A 21,037-nucleotide genomic window follows, 5' to 3' on the forward strand; every position below is an offset into this window, starting at 1 on the left:
GACTGTCTACCCTCCTGGCATAAGTTCTGGATGCCCCTGAGCCTGGGGCAAGGGTAAAGTTTAAGGCACGGGGCAGGATGGGGCAAACCTTGGTGCAAACACAGTTGTGCTTAAGTAGATTTTGCCCCTGTAACAAGATGATGGGGTTAAACTCCCCCTGGGGCACGACATTACCAACAGGACCTGTGTGAGGCCCGGAAGGGAACAATGGCGAGACACAGAGCTGCGGGGCTAATGAAAGACAAACAGAAGCACATTGGGCGGCCAGCTCTCCACAAACAGGAAGCCGTGACTCCATTGGGAGAAGCCGACATGTGAGCTTTAAAGGATGGAGGGAGGAAATCCAGCGACGAGTAGGAACGTGAGCCCTTGGGGCCCAGGCTGAGCCCTCCAAGCATCTACCAACAAGGACTTCTCGTCGCTATGGCATTCTATAGGGCTACCCACAGCATTCCAGCCACGGGCCTGGCATCCTATAGAGTTAGCCATTAGCCCAGTATGCAATAGCATTACCCACAGCATTCCATATAATCACCCATGGATCCAGCGTTCCATAGGGCCACCCATGGGTCCAGCATAGGGTCACCCACAGCATTCCAGTCACCCAGCCATGGGCCTGGCATTCCATGAGCGCAGCATTCAATAGGGTTACCCACAGCCTTCCATAGGGTCAACCATGGGTCCAGCTCAACATAGAGTCACCCAGCCATGGATCTGGCGTTCCATAGAATCAAACATGAGCCCAGCATACCCATAGGGTCACCCACAGCATTCCATAGGGTCACCCATGGTACCAGTGTTCCATAGGGTCAACCATGGGTCCAGCATAACACAGAGTCACCCAACCATGGACCTGGCGTTCCATAGAGTAAACCACGAGCCCAGCATACCCCTAGGGTCACCAAGAGCATGCCATAAGCTCCCTCCATGGGCCTTTCATTCCATAGGGTCACCCATGGACCCCAACATTCCATATGGTCAACCACAGTATTCCACAGGGTCACCCACAGCATTCCATAAGTTCCCCTATGGGCCTTTCATTCCATAGGGTCACCCATGGACCCTACATTCCCTATGGTCAACCCCAGTATTCCACAGGGTCACCCACAGCATTCCATAAGTTCCCCTATGGGCCTTTCATTCCATAGGGTCACCCATGGACCTTTCATTCCATAGGGTCACCCATGGACCCTACATTCCCTATGGCCACCCACAGCATTCCACAGGGTCACCCACAGCATTCCATAAGTTCCCCTATGGGCCTTTCATTCCATAGGGTCACCCACAGCATTCCATAAGTTCCCCACGGGCCTTTCATTCCATAGGGTCACCCATGGACCCTACATTCCCTATGGTCAACCACAGTATTCCACAGGGTCACCCACAGCATTCCATAAGTTCCCCTATGGGCCTTTCATTCCATAGGGTCACCCATGGACCCCCGCATTCCATAGAGTCACCCACAGGCTTGGCATTCCATATGTTCACCCACAGCATGCAATAAGTTCCCCTATGGGCCTTTCATTCCATAGGGTCACCCATGGACCCCCGCATTCCATAGAGTCACCCACAGGCTTGGCATTCCATATGTTCACCCACAGCATGCAATAAGTTCCCCTATGGGCCTTTCATTCCATAGGGTCACCCATGGACCCCCGCATTCCATAAGTTCCCCCTTATTAAATATTGACCCCAAGTCCCCTGATGGGTTTGGCAGGACACGGTGCCCGGACACACACAAGGTCGGCCAACTCATTACCGAATCTAAACCGGTGGCCAATATCCCGAGCCAAACGTGCCCCCCCCCAGGCGAATAGTTGGAATAGCGAGGCTTCTCAGAAACCCAGGCAGCGGCTCTCACGTGAACTGCGAGGCTAAATGCCCCTTCCAAGGGTAATCCGACTCCGTAGCCCCAAGCAGCGCTGCCCATAGGAAGTCAGGCCTATAAAGTGCAAGAATTTCCATGTTGATTGGTCACGGATTGGGTGTCAGACCTCCCGATTACAAAGTCACGGTCCCTTGGCCACCGATTGGGCGGCTTCCCTGCCCGCTGCCAGGCCCTGATTAAACTGCATCGGAATTCAACCTTTTAACCCTTTCGGACCTCTGGGAAGAAAATGCTTTTATCTAGGGGGGGGGGGGGGGGGGAAGGTTCCCAGGACAATGGCTGAAGGTTTCCTAAATCTGTTTTTTCCCATAGAAAATTCCGGAGATGACGGGAAATGGTCGCCACGGTGAGTTCCTCGTAGTAACAGGGTGGAATGTACGATATAGGGGAGGCCCAATTTCTGGGTCAGGAAGCAAAAATAGTTTCCTATGCTTTGGGGGTGGGGGGGTGGGAATAAAAAAAAAGTCACTGTAATTAAAGGGAGATACAGAGTTAATGTGAGTCACAAAGATGATAGAGACTCGTTAGGGGCTAAAGTTATATTAAAGGGGTTCAAAGGACAATGTGGATAAAATAAAGTTAAAAAAGTACTGGAAGCCAAAGGTCTCACCCTGATGAACCCCAAAGCCTCACCATGAGGAACCCCAACGTTTTCCCATGAGGAACCCCCAACACTTCACCATGAGGAACCCCCCCAGCCTCACCATGAGGAACCCCCCCCCAGCCTCACCATGAGGAACCCCCCCCCAGCCTCACCATGAGGAATCCCCCCCCCCAGCCTCACCATGAGGAACCCCAAGGCCTCATCATGAGGAACCCCCTCAGCCTCGCCTTGAGGAACCCCAAGGCCTCGCCTTGAGGAACCCCAAGGCCTCGCCTTGAGGAACCCCAAGGCCTCGCCTTGAGGAACCCCAAGGCCTCGCCTTGAGGAACCCCAAGGCCTCGCCTTGAGGAACCCCAAGGCCTCACCATGAGCAACCTCAGTGCTTCATCTTGAGGAACCCCCAAGGCCTAACCTTGAGGAACCCCAAGGCCTCACCTTGAGGAACCCCAAGGCCTCACCTTGAGGAACCCCAAGGCCTCACCTTGAGGAACCCCAAGGCCTCACCTTGAGGAACCCCAAGGCCTCACCATGAGGAACCCCCCCAGCCTCACCATGAGGAACCCCAAGGCCTCACCATGAGGAACCCCAAGGTCTCACCATGAGGAACCCCAAGGTCTCACCATGAGGAACCCCAGTGCTTCATCTTGAGGAACCCCCAAGGCCTGACCTTGAGGAACCCCAAGGCCTGACCATGAGGAACCCCAAGGCCTCACCATGAGGAACCCCAAGGCCTCACCATGAGGAACCCCAAGGCCTCACCATGAGGAACCCCCCCAGCCTCACCATGAGCAACCTCAGTGCTTCATCTTGAGGAACCCCCAAGGCCTGACCTTGAGGAACCCCAAGTGCTTCATCTTGAGGAACTCCCAAGGCCTGACCTTGAGGAACCCCAAGGTCTCACCATGAGGAACCCCAAGGCCTCACCATGAGGAACCCCAAGGCCTCACCATGAGGAACCCCAAGGTCTCACCATGAGCAACCTCAGTGCTTCATCTTGAGGAACCCCCAAGGCCTGACCTTGAGGAACCCCAAGTGCTTCATCTTGAGGAACTCCCAAGGCCTGACCTTGAGGAACCCCAAGGCCTCACCATGAGCAACCTCAGTGCTTCATCTTGAGGAACCCCCAAGGTCTGACCTTGAGGAACCCCCAAGGTCTGACCTTGAGGAACCCCAAGGCCTCATCTTGAGGAACCCCAATGCCTCACCTTGAGGAACCCCAATGCCTCACCTTGAGGAACCCCAAGGCCTCACCTTGAGGAACCCCAAGGCCTCACCATGAGGAACCCCAAGGCCTCACCATGAGGAACCCCAAGGCCTCACCATGAGGAACCCCAAGGCCTCACCATGAGGAACCCCAAGGCCTCACCTTGAGGAACCCCCCCAGCCTCACCATGAGGAACCCCCCCCAGCCTCACCATGAGGAACCCCCCCCAGCCTCACCATGAGGAACCCCCCCCCAGCCTCACCATGAGCAACCTCAGTGCTTCATCTTGAGGAATCCCCAAGGCCTGACCTTGAGGAACCCCAAGGCCTCACCATGAGGAACCCCCCCAGCCTCACAAGGCCTCGCCTTGAGGAACCCCAAGGCCTCACCTTGAGGAACCCCAAGGCCTCACCATGAGGAACCCCAAGGCCTCACCATGAGGAACCCCAAGGCCTCACCATGAGGAACCCCAAGGCCTCACCATGAGGAACCCCAAGGCCTCACCATGAGGAACCTCAGTGCTTCATCTTGAGGAACCCCCAAGGCCTGACCTTGAGGAACCCCAAGGCCTCACCATGAGGAACCCCAAGGCCTCACCATGAGGAACCCCAAGGTCTCACCATGAGCAACCTCAGTGCTTCATCTTGAGGAACCCCCAAGGCCTGACCTTGAGGAACCCCAAGTGCTTCATCTTGAGGAACTCCCAAGGCCTGACCTTGAGGAACCCCAAGGCCTCACCATGAGCAACCTCAGTGCTTCATCTTGAGGAACCCCCAAGGTCTGACCTTGAGGAACCCCCAAGGTCTGACCTTGAGGAACCCCAAGGCCTCATCTTGAGGAACCCCAATGCCTCACCTTGAGGAACCCCAATGCCTCACCTTGAGGAACCCCAAGGCCTCACCTTGAGGAACCCCAAGGCCTCACCATGAGGAACCCCAAGGCCTCACCATGAGGAACCCCAAGGCCTCACCATGAGGAACCCCAAGGCCTCACCATGAGGAACCCCAAGGCCTCACCTTGAGGAACCCCCCCAGCCTCACCATGAGGAACCCCCCCAGCCTCACCATGAGGAACCCCCCCAGCCTCACCATGAGGAACCCCCCCCAGCCTCACCATGAGGAACGCCCCCCAGCCTCACCATGAGGAACCCCAAGGCCTCACCATGAGCAACCTCAGTGCTTCATCTTGAGGAACCCCCAAGGCCTCACCATGAGGAACCCCCAGCCTCACCATGAGGAACCCCCCCAGCCTCACCATGAGGAACCCCCCAAGGCCTCACCATGAGGAACCCCCCCAGCCTCACCATGAGGAACCCCAAGGCCTCACCATGAGGAACCCCAAGGCCTCACCATGAGGCACCCCAAGGCCTCACCATGAGGCACCCCAAGGCCTCACCATGAGGAACCCCAAGGCCTCACCATGAGGAACCCCAAGGCCTCACCATGAGGAACCTCAGTGCTTCATCTTGAGGAACCCCCAAGGCCTGACCTTGAAGAACCCCCAAGGCCTGACCTTGAGGAACCCCCAAGGCCTGACCTTGAGGAACCCCAACACTTTCCCATGAGGAACCCCCCTAGCCTCACCTTGAGGAACCCCAACGCTTCACCTTAAGGGACCCCAAGACTTCACCTAGAAAAAGCCTAATAGCCCGGTTGCATGGGGGCCAGTATGGAGTCACAGACACAATGGGGAGTTCAGTGGGGAATCTGGAGGCGAGGCGGCAGTTAGGGCTGTGTGGATGTGGGGGTACCAGTGAATATAAGCAGGTAGATTGGAGGTGGCACCCCACTGCAAGGTGCCCGGGCATTAATGGGCAAAGCCCAACACAGCGATGGGGAAATGTATTACCAGGGAATTGTGGGATTTATTTGTGCGAAAGAGCAGGGGATCCAGTGACAGTGATTGTGATCGGGTAAAATAAAACCATCTGCACTGGGAGTCGGAGCCAAACAGCTTCCACCAGCTTGTAACTGCTCCCTGGGGCAATAATCTGTCTCTCTTAACCCCCTCCTGCCCCTCTCAGCCACCATGAGTAGCTCTGCCCTCAGCTCTCCTTACTATACACAGTGTCCCACAGCCCCATCTCCCCTTACTATACACACTGTCCCACAGCCCCATCTCTCCTTACTATACACACTGTCCCACAGCCCCATCTCCCCTTACTATACACACTGTCCCACAGCCCCATCTCCCCTTACTATACACACTGTCCCACAGCCCCATCTCTCCTTACTATACACACTGTCCCACAGCCCCATCTCTCCTTACTATACACACTGTCCCACAGCCCCATCTCCCCTTACTATACACACTGTCCCACAGCCCCATCTCCCCTTACTATACACACTGTCCACAGCCCCATCTCTCCTTACTATACACACTGTCCCACAGCCCCCATCTCCCCTTACTATACACACTGTCCCACAGCCCCATCTCTCCTTACTATACACACTGTCCCACAGCCCCATCTCTCCTTACTATACACACTGTCCCACAGCCCCATCTCCCCTTACTATACACACTGTCCCACAGCCCCATCTCCCCTTACTATACACAGTGTCCCACAGCCCCATCTCCCCTTACTATACACACTGTCCCACAGCCCCATCTCCCCTTACTATACACACTGTCCCACAGCCCCATCTCCCCTTACTATACACACTGTCCCACAGCCCCATCTCTCCTTACTATACACACTGTCCCACAGCCCCATCTCCCCTTACTATACACACTGTCCCACAGCCCCATCTCTCCTTACTATACACACTGTCCCACAGCCCCATCTCCCCTTACTATACACACTGTCCCACAGCCCCATCTCCCCTTACTATACACACTGTCCCACAGCCCCATCTCCCCTTACTATACACACTGTCCCACAGCCCCATCTCCCCTTACTATACACACTGTCCCACAGCCCCATCTCTCCTTACTATACACACTGTCCCACAGCCCCATCTCCCCTTACTATACACACTGTCCCACAGCCCCATCTCTCCTTACTATACACACTGTCCCACAGCCCCATCTCCCCTTACTATACACACTGTCCCACAGCCCCATCTCCCCTTACTATACACAGTGTCCCACAGCCCCATCTCTCCTTACTATACACACTGTCCCACAGCCCCATCTCCCCTTACTATACACACTGTCCCACAGCCCCATCTCCCCTTACTAGACACACTGTCCCACAGCCCCATCTCTCCTTACTATACACACTGTCCCACAGCCCCATCTCTCCTTACTATACACACTGTCCCACAGCCCCATCTCTCCTTACTATACACACTGTCCCACAGCCCCATCTCCCCTTACTATACACACTGTCCCACAGCCCCATCTCCCCTTACTATACAGTGTCCCACAGCCCCATCTCCCCTTACTATACACACTGTCCCACAGCCCCATCTCCCCTTACTATACACAGTGTCCCACAGCCCCATCTCCCCTTACTATACACAGTGTCCCACAGCCCCATCTCCCCTTACTATACACACTGTCCCACAGCCCCATCTCTCCTTACTATACACACTGTCCCACAGCCCCATCTCTCCTTACTATACACACTGTCCCACAGCCCCATCTCTCCTTATACCATCTCTCCTTACTATACACACTGTCCCACAGCCCCATCTCCCCTTACTATACACACTGTCCCACAGCCCCATCTCTCCTTACTATACACACTGTCCCACAGCCCCATCTCCCCTTACTATACACACTGTCCCACAGCCCCATCTCTCCTTACTATACACACTGTCCCACAGCCCCATCTCCCCTTACTATACACACTGTCCCACAGCCCCATCTCCCCTTACTATACACACTGTCCCACAGCCCCATCTCCCTTACTATACACACTGTCCACCACTCCCTTACTACACTGTCCCACAGCCCCATCTCTCCTTACTATACACACTGTCCCACAGCCCCATCTCCCCTTACTATACACACTGTCCCACAGCCCCATCTCTCCTTACTATACACACTGTCCCACAGCCCCATCTCTCCTTACTATACACACTGTCCCACAGCCCCATCTCCCCTTACTATACACACTGTCCCACAGCCCCATCTCCCCTTACTATACACACTGTCCCACAGCCCCATCTCTCCTTACTATACACACTGTCCCACAGCCCCATCTCTCCTTACTATACACACTGTCCCACAGCCCCATCTCTCCTTACTATACACAGTGTCCCACAGCCCCATCTCTCCTTACTATACACACTGTCCCACAGCCCCATCTCTCCTTACTATACACACTGTCCCACAGCCCCATCTCTCCTTACTATACACAGTGTCCCACAGCCCCATCTCTCCTTACTATACACAGTGTCCCACAGCCCCATCTCTCCTTACTATACACACTGTCCCACAGCCCCATCTCTCCTTACTATACACACTGGGGACACTGATTGGCACACAAAGCATTCCAGAGTGTGGTTGAGCTGCCAATCACATGGGAGACTTTCCCTTTAATCTCCAAATATTCCGCACATGTTGAACGCGCGGCTTTCCAGATGCTGCACAATTCCCAGCAGCCCCACACCCATAACACGGCCTACAAACTTTGGGGAAGAGTGGGCGGGGGGAAGCCCACAAGCTGGGATACCAGTAGGAGTGCACCTTGCCCCTTGCAGTACTCAGACAGGGATCAGGGTACGGCCTATTGGTGGGCGGCCAATGCATTGATCTCTAGGGGTCGTTACGGTCAGGGGAAGAGTAAAGCCATCTGATTGGCTGGTTGGTGCTAGAACTAAAAGAGGGGCCCTGGGCCATGCAAGAGAATGCTCCATCTGTAACTTTTTTTTAGAGGGGGCACTGTTCTGTTGTTATCTATGAGAAAATCTCAGGTCAGTGCTAGTACTGCAATACCCCAATCTTCATTTCAATCACCTGTATAGGGGTCAGGGCCCCCCACTTAGGGGTAGAAGGGGCTGCACAGGAGGGGGTATTTACCAGCAGGGAAACTAGTGGGCCCAGACTGTGCTCCATATTGCCCCACTAATGGTGTTTGGAGTACTCTGGGTGGGGGGGGGGTGGTAACTTTAAGTATGATGTAGAAAGTAATATTCTGAGATTATTTGCAGTTGGTCTTCATTTTTTATTATTTGTAATGTTTTTTTTAGTTATTTCACTTTTTGTTCAGCAGCTCTCTGGTTGCTAGGGTCCAAATTACCTTAGCAACCACGGAGTGGTTTGAATGAGGGACTGGTATATGAACAGTAGAGGGACCTGAATAGAAAAATAAGTTATAAAAAGTAACAATAACAATAAATCTGGAGCCTTACAGAGCAATAGGTTTGGTTGCCGGGGTCAGTTATCCTGTTGCTAGGGCTCAAATTACCTTAGCAACCAGGGAGGGGTTTGAATGAGAGACTGATATATGAATAGGGGAGGGGCTGAATAGAAAGATAAGGAATAAAAAGTAACAATAACAATAAAACTGGAGCCTTACAGAGCAATAGGTTTGGTTGCCGGGGTCAGTTATCCTGTTGCTAGGGCTCAAATTACCTTAGCAACCACAGAGTGATTTGAATGAGAGACTGGTATATGAACAGTAGAGGGTCCTGAATAGAAAAATAAGTTATAAAAAGTAACAATAACAATAAAATTTAGTAGCTTTTTGGCTGTGGGGTCAGCGACCCCCGTTTAAAAGCTTCAAAAAGTCAAAAGAAGACAAATAATTAAAGAACAATAAAAAATAAATAATGAAGACCAATTGAAAAGATGCTTAGAATTAGCCGTTCTATAACATACTTAAAGGTGAACTTCCCCTTTAAAGCCCTGGTTCAATCACGCCTTAGCGTTACTGTATTATAGGTACAAGCTATAGCCATTGGAGGCTTTACTTGCCCTTTAATAGGGGTGGAAGTACCTGACAGCGAGGCTTGGGGGCCCGGGGGGCTCTCGGGAAGCAAATATGTGAGAAATGAATGAGAATTCCATGCGACTCCTGAGGGGCCCGAGGGAAAGACTCGGAATTCCTTTGCCGGAAAAATCGCAATTGGCAAATTGTTTAATTATTTCAATAAACAGAGAGAAAATGGGGCCCTGGGAGTTTGGGGGAGTTGGTTCCTATTCTGCCAGATTCCCAGCGCCGACTGCCAACCAGAAAATCTCTCCGCTTTATTCCCCGTGACAGGAATCCCACAGCAAATCTGCAGAAATCCTCATGGTTTAAAGGGGCAGGGGGTCTCGGGTTCCAAGGTCGGAGGTCGGAGAATCGGCTACGGGGGTCCGGGGGGGGGGGGGGCTTCCTAGCAGGTTTCAGCCTGATGACTTGCATTTACTGTGCTTGTAACAATAACTGCGCAAATTACCTTTACAATTAGTCATTAAAGGGGAAATAAACCCAAAACACAGTTGGTTCTGACTCCTGATACAACTCCCCAATATCCATTCATTCCTCATTCTCACTGGGTTTATAGTTATGTGTAACTGTCACTGTGTCTGTCCCTTTCCCTTCCCTGCACTGCTGGTTCTGACTCCTGATACAACTCCCCAATACCCATTCATCCCTCATTCTCACTGGGTTTATAGTTATGTGTAACTGTCACTGTGTCTGTCCCTTTCCCTTCCCTGCACTGCTGGTTCTGACTCCTGATACAACTCCCCAATACCCATTCATCCCTCATTCTCACTGGGTTTATAGTTATGTGTAACTGTCACTGTGTCTGTCCCTTTCCCTTCCCTGCACTGCTGGTTCTGACTCCTGATACAACTCCCCAATACCCATTCATTCCTCATTCTCACTGGGTTTATAGTTATGTGTAACTGTCACTGTCCCTTTCCCTTCCCTGCACTGCTGGTTCTGACTCCTGATACAACTCCCCAATACCCATTCATCCCTCATTCTCACTGGGTTTATAGTTATGTGTAACTGTCACTGTGTCTGTCCCTTTCCCTTCTCTGCACTGCTGGTTCTGACTCCTGATACAACTCCCCAATATCCATTCATTCCTCATTCTCACTGGGTTTATAGTTATGTGTAACTGTCACTGTCCCTTTCCCTTCCCTGCACTGCTGGTTCTGACTCCTGGTCTCACCAAGGGTTAATTGGGAAGGCGCAGACAAGCCAATCCAGGGGGTCACAGAGCCGGGATGGGTCAGGGGCCCATTTAAGTGTCTTTACCAGCGGCAGTGGAACAACTGAGACCGCAGAGAGTAAACAATTGTGGGTCACACCGGCCAACAGCTGGAACTTATACACAGGCAACTGGCTCGTACCCCCCCCAGCAGCGACCCCCCAACACCTCCCACCACTTTCCTAAAGGGCCCCTTTCTCCCTCTAATGCACAATAAGCTGTACCCCCATACTGTACTGTCTAAGGGAAACACTATGGCACCTCCTACCCATATGTATAAATACAAATATACAGAGAGGGAATGTTCTGGGCACACAATAAGCTGTACCCCCATACTGTACTGTCTACGGGAAACACTATGGCACCCCCTACCCATATGTATAAATACAAATATACAGAGAAGGAATGTTCTGGGCACACAATAAGCTGTACCCCCATACTGTACTGTCTAAGGGAAACACTATGGCACCCCCTACCCATATGTATAAATACAAATATACAGAGAAGGAATGTTCTGGGCACACAATAAGCTGTACCCCCATACTGTACTGTCTAAGGGAAACACTATGGCACCCCCTACCCATATGTATAAATACAAATATACAGAGAAGGAATGTTCTGGGCACACAATAAGCTGTACCCCCATACTGTACTGTCTAAGGGAAACACTATGGCACCCCCTACCCATATGTATAAATACAAATATACAGAGAGGGAATGTTCTGGGCACACAATAAGCTGTACCCCCATACTGTACTGTCTAAGGGAAACACTATGGCACCCCCTACCCATATGTATAAATACAAATATACAGAGAGGGAATGTTCTGGGCACACAATAAGCTGTACCCCCATACTGTACTGTCTAAGGGAAACACTATGGCACCCCCTACCCATATGTATAAATACAAATATACAGAGAAGGAATGTTCTGGGCACACAATAAGCTGTACCCCCATACTGTACTGTCTAAGGGAAACACTATGGCACCCCCTACCCATATGTATAAATACAAATATACAGAGAAGGAATGTTCTGGGCACACAATAAGCTGTACCCCCATACTGTACTGTCTAAGGGAAACACTATGGCACCCCCTACCCATATGTATAAATACAAATATACAGAGAAGGAATGTTCTGGGCACACAATAAGCTGTACCCCCATACTGTACTGTCTAAGGGAAACACTATGGCACCCCCTACCCATATGTATAAATACAAATATACAGAGAGGGAATGTTCTGGGCACACAATAAGCTGTACCCCCATACTGTACTGTCTAAGGGAAACACTATGGCACCCCCTACCCATATGTATAAATACAAATATACAGAGAGGGAATGTTCTGGGCACACAATAAGCTGTACCCCCATACTGTACTGTCTAAGGGAAACACTATGGCACCCCCTACCCATATGTATAAATACAAATATACAGAGAAGGAATGTTCTGGGCACACAATAAGCTGTACCCCCATACTGTACTGTCTAAGGGAAACACTATGGCACCTCCTACCCATATGTATAAATACAAATATACAGAGAAGGAATGTTCTGGGCACACAATAAGCTGTACCCCCATACTGTACTGTCTAAGGGAAACACTATGGCACCCCCTACCCATATGTATAAATACAAATATACAGAGAAGGAATGTTCTGGGCACACAATAAGCTGTACCCCCATACTGTACTGTCTAAGGGAAACACTATGGCACCCCCTACCCATATGTATAAATACAAATATACAGAGAGGGAATGTTCTGGGCACACAATAAGCTGTACCCCCATACTGTACTGTCTAAGGGAAACACTATGGCACCCCCTACCCATATGTATAAATACAAATATACAGAGAAGGAATGTTCTGGGCACACAATAAGCTGTACCCCCATACTGTACTGTCTAAGGGAAACACTATGGCACCTCCTACCCATATGTATAAATACAAATATACAGAGAAGGAATGTTCTGGGCACACAATAAGCTGTACCCCCATACTGTACTGTCTAAGGGAAACACTATGGCACCCCCTACCCATATGTATAAATACAAATATACAGAGAAGGAATGTTCTGGGCACACAATAAGCTGTACCCCCATACTGTACTGTCTAAGGGAAACACTATGGCACCCCCTACCCATATGTATAAATACAAATATACAGAGAAGGAATGTTCTGGGCACACAATAAGCTGTACCCCCATACTGTACTGTCTAAGGGAAACACTATGGCACCCCCTACCCATATGTATAAATACAAATATACAGAGAAGGAATGTTCTGGGCACACAATAAGCTGTACCCCCATACTGTACTGTCTAAGGGAAACACTATGGCACCTCCTACCCATATGTATAAATACAAATATACAGAGAGGGAATGTTCTGGGCACACAATAAGCTGTACCCCCATACTGTACTGTCTAAGGGAAACACTATGGCACCCCCTACCCATATGTATAAATACAAATATACAGAGAAGGAATGTTCTGGGCACACAATAAGCTGTACCCCTTGCACAGGTCGGAGCCTGACTGACAGACTATGGGAATAAAGGGTAACTTAACCTGCTCATTTCCCTGCAGAGGTCAGAACCATCATGAGATTTTATGATGAGAAGGAAAGTCGAGTTTTTATGGGGGGCAAATGAAGAAATGATACCCCCTCGCTCATAAAATGTGCAGCAGTCGCATACAGAGGTGCAGGCGTGACCGTTGCTTAATCCGCGCGTAATAAAAACAATATGGGCCCCGCGGGCTCCCCCCCCCCCCCCCCGCTGCGCAATGGCACGGCCCGTCTCGGGGTTCTGCCCGGCTGTGGGGTTTATGGGCCGATAAAAACCGATGGCAGACGAGAAACATTTGGCCGAGGGAAACGCTGCCAATTCCTCGCGCCGGGCAGGAATTAAAGGGCAAGTAAACACGAAATCACAGGGGATACCCCACTTAGGGCCCCCCTGGCACAAGGAAACGGGGGTTTGGGCAGGTCGTGGGCAGTTGCTATTCAGCCCCTCCCCTATTCATACATCACTCACTCTCTCCAATCTCTCCCTGGTTACTAAGGTAAATTGGACCCTAGCAACCAGATCCAAACTGGAGAGCTGCGGAACAAAAAGTAAAATAACGAAAAAAAAAATGAAGACCAATTGCAAATTGTTTCAGAACCGCACTCTCTAACTAATGATTCTATTCAGTGTGTCTGTAGGGTTAACTGGGACTGACCGTGCAGGGAGCAAAGGGTTACAATAATAATAACGCTTCCCAGGGTTTGTTTCCCTTTAAATGGGAGGGGGGGGGGGGACAGTGTCAGACATAAACTCGTTCTGCTCCGTGGACTCGGTCTCTAAACATCCCACGTTAGGGGTCCCCGGGGGTCCGACGCGCAGACTAAACAGTGAGAAAGCGACTCAGTAGCAAAAGAAGGGAAAGTCTGAGTCCGTCCCTGTGTACTCGCCGCTGCCCCAGCTTATCCAATGGGAACGCTTGTGGATATACAGTCAAAGGGGAACTAAACCCTGCCGCCCTTATGATCCCAGTTGCCCCCGGCGACTCCCCTATCGTCTCATCTTCTTGTGTGTGTGTGTCGGTGGCACTGCACGTGCTCAGTGAGCTCTGGGTTAAGCTTAAAGGGGTTCAATTAACTCTTAGTCTGCTGCGGAGAGTGATATTCCCGAAAGCATTTGCAATTGGTCTTCATTTTTAATCAATTACAGAATCATGTATATAATGAGTTTATTGTGAGTGGGTCGGCCCAGGGTCGGACTGGGGGGTCCGGGGTCCACTAGGGACCCCCTTATTTCTACCTTAGGCGCATTGGGAGAGGGGAATCTGAGGGCTGGGGGGGGATCAGGCCTGGGCCAGTGGGGGCCACCAGGGCCGGGACCCGCTGCCCCAGAGCATGCTGGGAATCCACAGAAGACAGGGGGGCTACTGGGGGGCATCTCCAGGGGGCACAGACCTTTGCTGAAGGGCGACGGTGGCCCATACTGCCCAAACCCCAAGGCAAGCCCGATTCTCTGTTGAAGTTCCCCTTTAAACGAGCGGCGCTTTCTGTGTATTTATAACCAGACTGTGTGTGTGTCCCCCCCTGTCACCACTAATTGCCCCCGGGGGGGGCTCCGCAGCAGCTTCCAATTAACAAATAGGGATTTTAAAGGGCAAACTTCCCCTACTCCTTCCTCCTGTCCCTTTACACTAGTGGACCCCCCCTCCCCGCTTCCCCCTGGGGGGGCTGATGTCTGCATCACAGCTGTAAATCAGTTTGTGGTTGGCTGGGGACCCCCCCAAAACCCACACACACTCACACAATATGGAATTCCAATGCGCCCCCCCCCCGGCGTTGGTTTTGCAATGACCCATTAAGCGTCCGGATGAAACGCGGCGGCGGTAAAATAAACAGTAAATTGATTAGTGATTGGCTCAGTTTCAAGCTGGATGTGGCCCCCGTGACCAATATGGCCGACATGACCATGTGACCTCACATCGCCACCGGCGGCAACCGTATCCATGTCGGTCAATAGCATGGATACGGTTGCCACCATGTCAAAGTGGGGGGGGGGGGGGGGTTTACCTTTGAATTCACTTTTATTATGTTATAGAACGGCCAATTCCAAGCAACTTTTCAATTGGTCTTCATTATTTCTTATAGATTCTGAATTATTTCCCCTTCTTCTTCTGACTCTTTCCAGCTTTCAAATGGGGGTCGCTGACCCCGTGTAAAAAAAAAAAACAAATGCTTTGTAAAGCCCCTCCTATTCATATTCCAGTCGCTGCATGGTTGCTAGGGTCATTTCCAACCTAGCAACCAGAGTGCCGAAACGGCAAAGCTGCTGAATAAAAGAGGTGAATAAGTCGAAAACCATAAATCTTACACAATAAAGACCAACTGCAACTTAAACATCAGATTAAATGTTATCTAGAAGGTGAACTACCCCTTTAAATTAACCCTTACAGCACAGGAGATAGTTTAAATCATTCAGATGCAGAAGGATAAAGGGAAGCTGTGCCCTAAGAGCTGACAATCGAGCAGAGCGAGTCCATCTGTGCTGTGTCGGCGTTCAAACATTTCATAGGACGGCTTCCAAAAACCCAAAGAACCCCCCACTCTCACTATCTCCTGAGCGTCTAACCAGAAGGGAGGGGGGTAAAACCCAACGTTCCACGCAGCCAAAGAAAAGAATTCTGGCGTGAAATCCTGCCAGACCGTGTCCAACAGGGACGGATGTTTTTCTTATGTTCCATAGAAAGATAGAAACTACAACTGCAGCTCCCAGCATTCCTTGCAAGCCAGCAGCTGGGGGGGGGGGGGTATGGATCAGCCTATACCCAGCAATATAGGGTGAAATCTGCCCCACTTGTGATGTCACACAGAGAACCGGGTCAGCACCACGGGACCTTAAGGTCACAAGGCCACTACTTTTAAAATTAGATTGTAAGCTCCATAGAACAGTAATACACTGTGCCTGGAAGATTCTGCTTTAGAGAGCTATAGGAATAGAGATTAAAAAAAAATAGTGTTTTGGCGCCATCTCCTGGCGCATCCAGAAACAGCAGCTTCCTCCAATGGCAATAGGGGGGGATATAATGCAGATAGTGATAGTCTGAGACAGTTTGCAATTGGTCTTCATTTTTTATTAGTTTGTTTAGCAGCTCTCCAGTTTGAAGTTCAGCAGCTATCTGGTTGCTAGGGTTCCAATTACCTTAATAACCAGGGAGGGGTTTGGATGAGAGGCTGGTATATGAATAGGGGAGGGGCTGAATAGAAAGATAAGGAATAAAAAGTAACAATAACAATAAAACTGGAGCCTCACAGAGCAAGAGAGTTTGGCTGCCGGGGTCAGTTATCCTGTTGCTAGGGCTCAAATTACCTTAGCAACCAGGGATTGGTTTGGGTGAGAGACAGGTATATGAATAGGGGAGGGGCTGAATAGAAAGATAAGGAATAAAAAGTAACAATAACAATAAAACTGGAGCCTCACAGAGCAATAGGGTTTGGCTGCCGGGGTCAGTTATCCTGTTGCTAGGGCTCAAATTACCTTAGCAACCAGGGATTGGTTTGGGTGAGAGACAGGTATATGAATAGGGGAGGGGCTGAATAGAAAGATAAGGAATAAAAAGTAACAGTAACAATAAAACTGGAGCCTCACAGAGCAATAGGGTTTGGCTGCCGGGGTCAGTGACCCCCATTTGAAAGCTGGAAAAAAAAAATGAAGACCAATTGAAAAGCTAGCCCAACGCTATAATTTGTACAGAGGAAGGAAAATAAGCAGAAAGCTCCTCACCTTTATTTTCTCTTTCAGGACTGAGGGAAATGTTCAGAGGCTCCTCACTTGCCCCGGGGGCTCCACTGGCAGCAGTGACCTACACAGGGAGGGGGGTTGTTTAGAAACATTAAATACAAAAGTGATGGGGGTGTAGCGCCCCCTCTAGCCTCAGGTGTAGCGCCCCCTGTAGCCTTATTATTGCCCCTCTGGCCTAGGGAGCAGCGCCCCCCATAGCCTCGGCCGTAGCGCCCCCTCTAACCTTGGTTGTAGCGCCCCCTCTAACCTTGGGCGTAGCCTTTCATTTTAACCCCCGTCCCAGAAGCTGCCCCCAGCTGGCTGGATCTGAAGCTGACAGGGTATTGGGGGGCAGACAGACAGAGGGGCCCCTAACCAATATCAGATTGGGGAATATATTGATCAGGGAGGCTACGCTCCTCATTAAGCAGTTGGGGCAGAAGCTCCCTCTAGTGGCCGCCCCATAGGAACTGCTGCAGTTACAGTACTCCCCCCCCCCTGGGCTCAGTGGCCCTGTAACCTGCATGAGTTATATAGGACCCCCCCCCCGGGCTGTGTGGCCCTGTAACCTGTATGTGTTATATAGGGAAACCCCCCCCGACTGTGTGGCCCTGCAACCTGTATGTGTTATATAGGAACCCCCCCCCCCGGCTGTGTGGCCCTGTAACCTGTATGTGTTATATAGGAACCCCCCTCTCCTGAGCCCCCCCCTCCCCGGGCTGTGTGGTCCTGTAACCTGTATGTGTTATATAGGAACACCCCTCTCCTGAACGTGCCCCCCCCCCCGGGCTGTGTGGCCCTGTAACCTGTATGTGTTATATAGGAACCCCCTCTCCTGAGGCCTCCCCCCCTGGGCTGTGTGGCCCTGTAACCTGTATGTGTTATATAGGAACCCCCCCCCTCTCCTGAGGCCCCCCCCTGGGCTGTGTGGCCCTGTAACCTGTATGTGTTATATAGGAACACCCCTCTCCTGAACGCGCGTGCCCCCCTGGGCTGTGTGGTCCTGTAACCTGTATGTGTTATATAGGAACCCCTTCTCCTGAGGCCTCCCCCCCCTGGGCTGTGTGGTCCTGTAACCTGTATGTGTTATATAGGAACCCCCCTCTCCTGAACGCGCCCCCCCCCCCCCGGGCTGTGTGGTCCTGTAACCTGTATGTGTTATATAGGAACCCCCCCCCTCTCCTGAGGGCCCCCCCCTGGGCTGTGTGGTCCTGTAACCTGTATGTGTTATATAGGACCCCCCTCTCCTGAACGCGCGTGCCCCCCCCCCCTGGGCTGTGTGGTCCTGTAACCTGTATGTGTTATATAGGAACCCCCCTCTCCTGAACGCGCCCCCCCCCCCCGGGCTGTGTGGTCCTGTAACCTGTATGTGTTATATAGGAACCCCCTCTCCTGAGGCCCCCCCCCCCGGGCTGTGTGGCCCTGTAACCTGTATGTGTTATATAGGACCCCCCCCCCCCGGGCTGTGTGGCCCTGTAACCTGTATGTGTTATATAGGAACCCCCCTCTCCTGAGCCCCCCCCCCCGGGCTGTGTGGCCCTGTAACCTGTATGTGTTATATAGGACCCCCCCCCCCGGGCTGTGTGGCCCTGTAACCTGTATGTATTATATAGGAACCCCTAGAGCCTGGGCATTTTTGTCCCCCACAATCTGCATGGAGAGCCCTTACTGTGCCCCATAGGCCATAGAGACAGGTGAATTAACCCCTGCAGTGCCTCACAGACAATAAAGTACAGGGCCAAGCTAAAGCCATAAGGCCCCGCTGGGAAACAGCCCCCCCCCCACTCGCTGCAGGAGGGCGGGTCGGTACCTGAGGGCGGGTCGGTACCAGAGAACACAGCTGTACTGAGAGAGAGTCCCAGGGCACTTGGTGCGGTCCCTCAGCCACAATAACCCCTTCCCTGTCTGTGGCAGCAGAACTGTAAGTCCCTTACCAACCCCCTCAGGGCCCCTCACCTGTCCCACCTGAAACCAGCAGGCTCGGCTCTATAACATGCTGTCCCTCCTGGCACACCGCACTCCAACCTCTTCCGCCCGGAACCTTCCTCTCTCCGCTGCTTGCGCTGGCCGGACAGTGTGACAGGACGGACCTGAAGCAAACACGGAAGTGCGGTTTGGCGCCCGATAGCTTTGAGGTTCCCAAGGCAACGCCGGGTCACATGACCTCCCGCTAAAGCGGTGTTTGGCCACAGCGGGTCACATGACCACTCCTGAGGGTGAAGTTGCAGAGTGTTAGAGTCCGTGGGTGTGGGAGGAGTGGGTACAGGGATTTCCCCTCTCGCTACTGTCAGGGAAGGGCACTGACCCCAAGTCCTTTTTCTATCCCTTCTCCTTGTCACGTATTATTGTTCTCTGCTTTCAAATATTAACCCACTTACCTTATAATAGTTTTCTGGAGCCTTGGCGGGTTTGTACTTTGGAAACTAGCCAATGGTTTTTTCCTCTAATGTCCCTGTCCCACTGCATGCTGGGTAATGTAGTTTGGATGTAACTATTAGCCTACAGCTAGGATTAATATAAAACTACAATACCCAGCATGCAATTGGGCAGTATAGACAGAGGCTCCCATTTCTATTCTATTCAGGCTCAGCCTGTCTGCCCTACACCCTGCTCTGTTGGGTATAAGATTGTGCCATTACTATCTACTGGTATGGGGGGGAATTATCAGCCATCCCAGTAACTGGAGAGGGGGCAGAGGGCTTGGGTAGTGATTATATGCTTTAAAAAGGCAGGTTTTCCCATATATACTTTTATTTTTTTAGAGGTTTTTTTTGGCCTGGAAAGTTCATGTAGGAGCCGCTCATATCAGTCAGTAAATAGATCCCAATACAAACAGCTGATGTGACTCTATAATAACCAGTCATTCCCCTGCTGGAAAGTTCATGTAGGAGCCGCTCATATCAGTCAGTAAATAGATCCCAATACAAACAGCCGATGTGACTCTATAATAACCAGTCATTCCCCTGCTGGAAAGTTCATGTAGGAGCCGCTCATATCAGTCAGTAAATAGATCCCAATACAAACAGCCGATGTGACTCTATAATAACCAGTCATTCCCCTGCTGGAAAGTTCATGTAGGAGCCGCTCATATCATTCAGTAAATAGATCCCAATACAAACAGCCGATGTGACTCTATAATAACCAGTCATTCCCCTGCTGAAAAGTTCATGTAGGAGCCGCTCATATCAGTCAGTAAATAGATCCCAATACAAACAGCTGATGTGACTCTATAATAACCAGTCATTCCCCTGCTGGAAAGTTCATGTAGGAGCCGCTCATATCATTCAGTAAATAGATCCCAATACAAACAGCCGATGTGACTCTATAATAACCAGTCATTCCCCTGCTGAAAAGTTCATGTAGGAGCCGCTCATATCATTCAGTAAATAGATCCCAATACAAACAGCCGATGTGACTCTATAATAACCAGTCATTCCCCTGCTGGAAAGTTCATGTAGGAGCCGCTCATATCAGTCAGTAAATAGATCCCAATACAAACAGCCGATGTGACTCTATAATAACCAGTCATTCCCCTGCTGGAAAGTTCATGTAGGAGCCGCTCATATCATTCAGTAAATAGATCCCAATACAAACAGCCGATGTGACTCTATAATAACCAGTCATTCCCCTGCTGGAAAGTTCATGTAGGAGCCGCTCATATCATTCAGTAAATAGATCCCAATACAAACAGCTGATGTGACTCTATAATAACCAGTCATTCCCCTGCTGGAAAGTTCATGTAGGAGCCGCTCATATCATTCAGTAAATAGATCCCAATACAAACAGCTGATGTGACTCTATAATAACCAGTCATTCCCCTGCTGGAAAGTTCATGTAGGAGCCGCTCATATCAGTCAGTAAATAGATCCCAATACAAACAGCTGATGTGACTCTATTATAACCAGTCATTCCCCTGCTGGAAAGTTCATGTAGGAGCCGCTCATATCAGTCAGTAAATAGATCCCA

The 21,037-nt window shown here is 51.0% G+C and overlaps 1 protein-coding gene across 6 annotated transcripts in view; it reads right to left on the reverse strand.

Moving 5' to 3' along the window:
- exd3 (exonuclease 3'-5' domain containing 3) overlaps positions 1 to 19,351 on the reverse strand; it is a 44,425-nt gene extending 25,074 nt beyond the window's left edge. Inside the window, exons 1-2 of one of the 6 annotated variants that reach the window (XM_031891518.1) lie at positions 19,037 to 19,351; positions 17,075 to 17,153 (exon numbers count right to left, since the gene is read on the reverse strand). The gene's annotated coding sequence lies outside the window, so the exon portion shown is untranslated. The other 5 variants (XM_031891519.1, XM_031891521.1, XM_031891522.1 and 2 more) reach the window with 5 other exon arrangements.
- Positions 19,352 to 21,037: the final 1,686 nt, after the last annotated feature.

The sequence above is a fragment of the Xenopus tropicalis genome, chromosome 8, assembly GCF_000004195.4.
Source record: "Xenopus tropicalis strain Nigerian chromosome 8, UCB_Xtro_10.0, whole genome shotgun sequence".
In the NCBI taxonomy this organism is placed as follows: Eukaryota; Metazoa; Chordata; class Amphibia; order Anura; family Pipidae; genus Xenopus; species Xenopus tropicalis.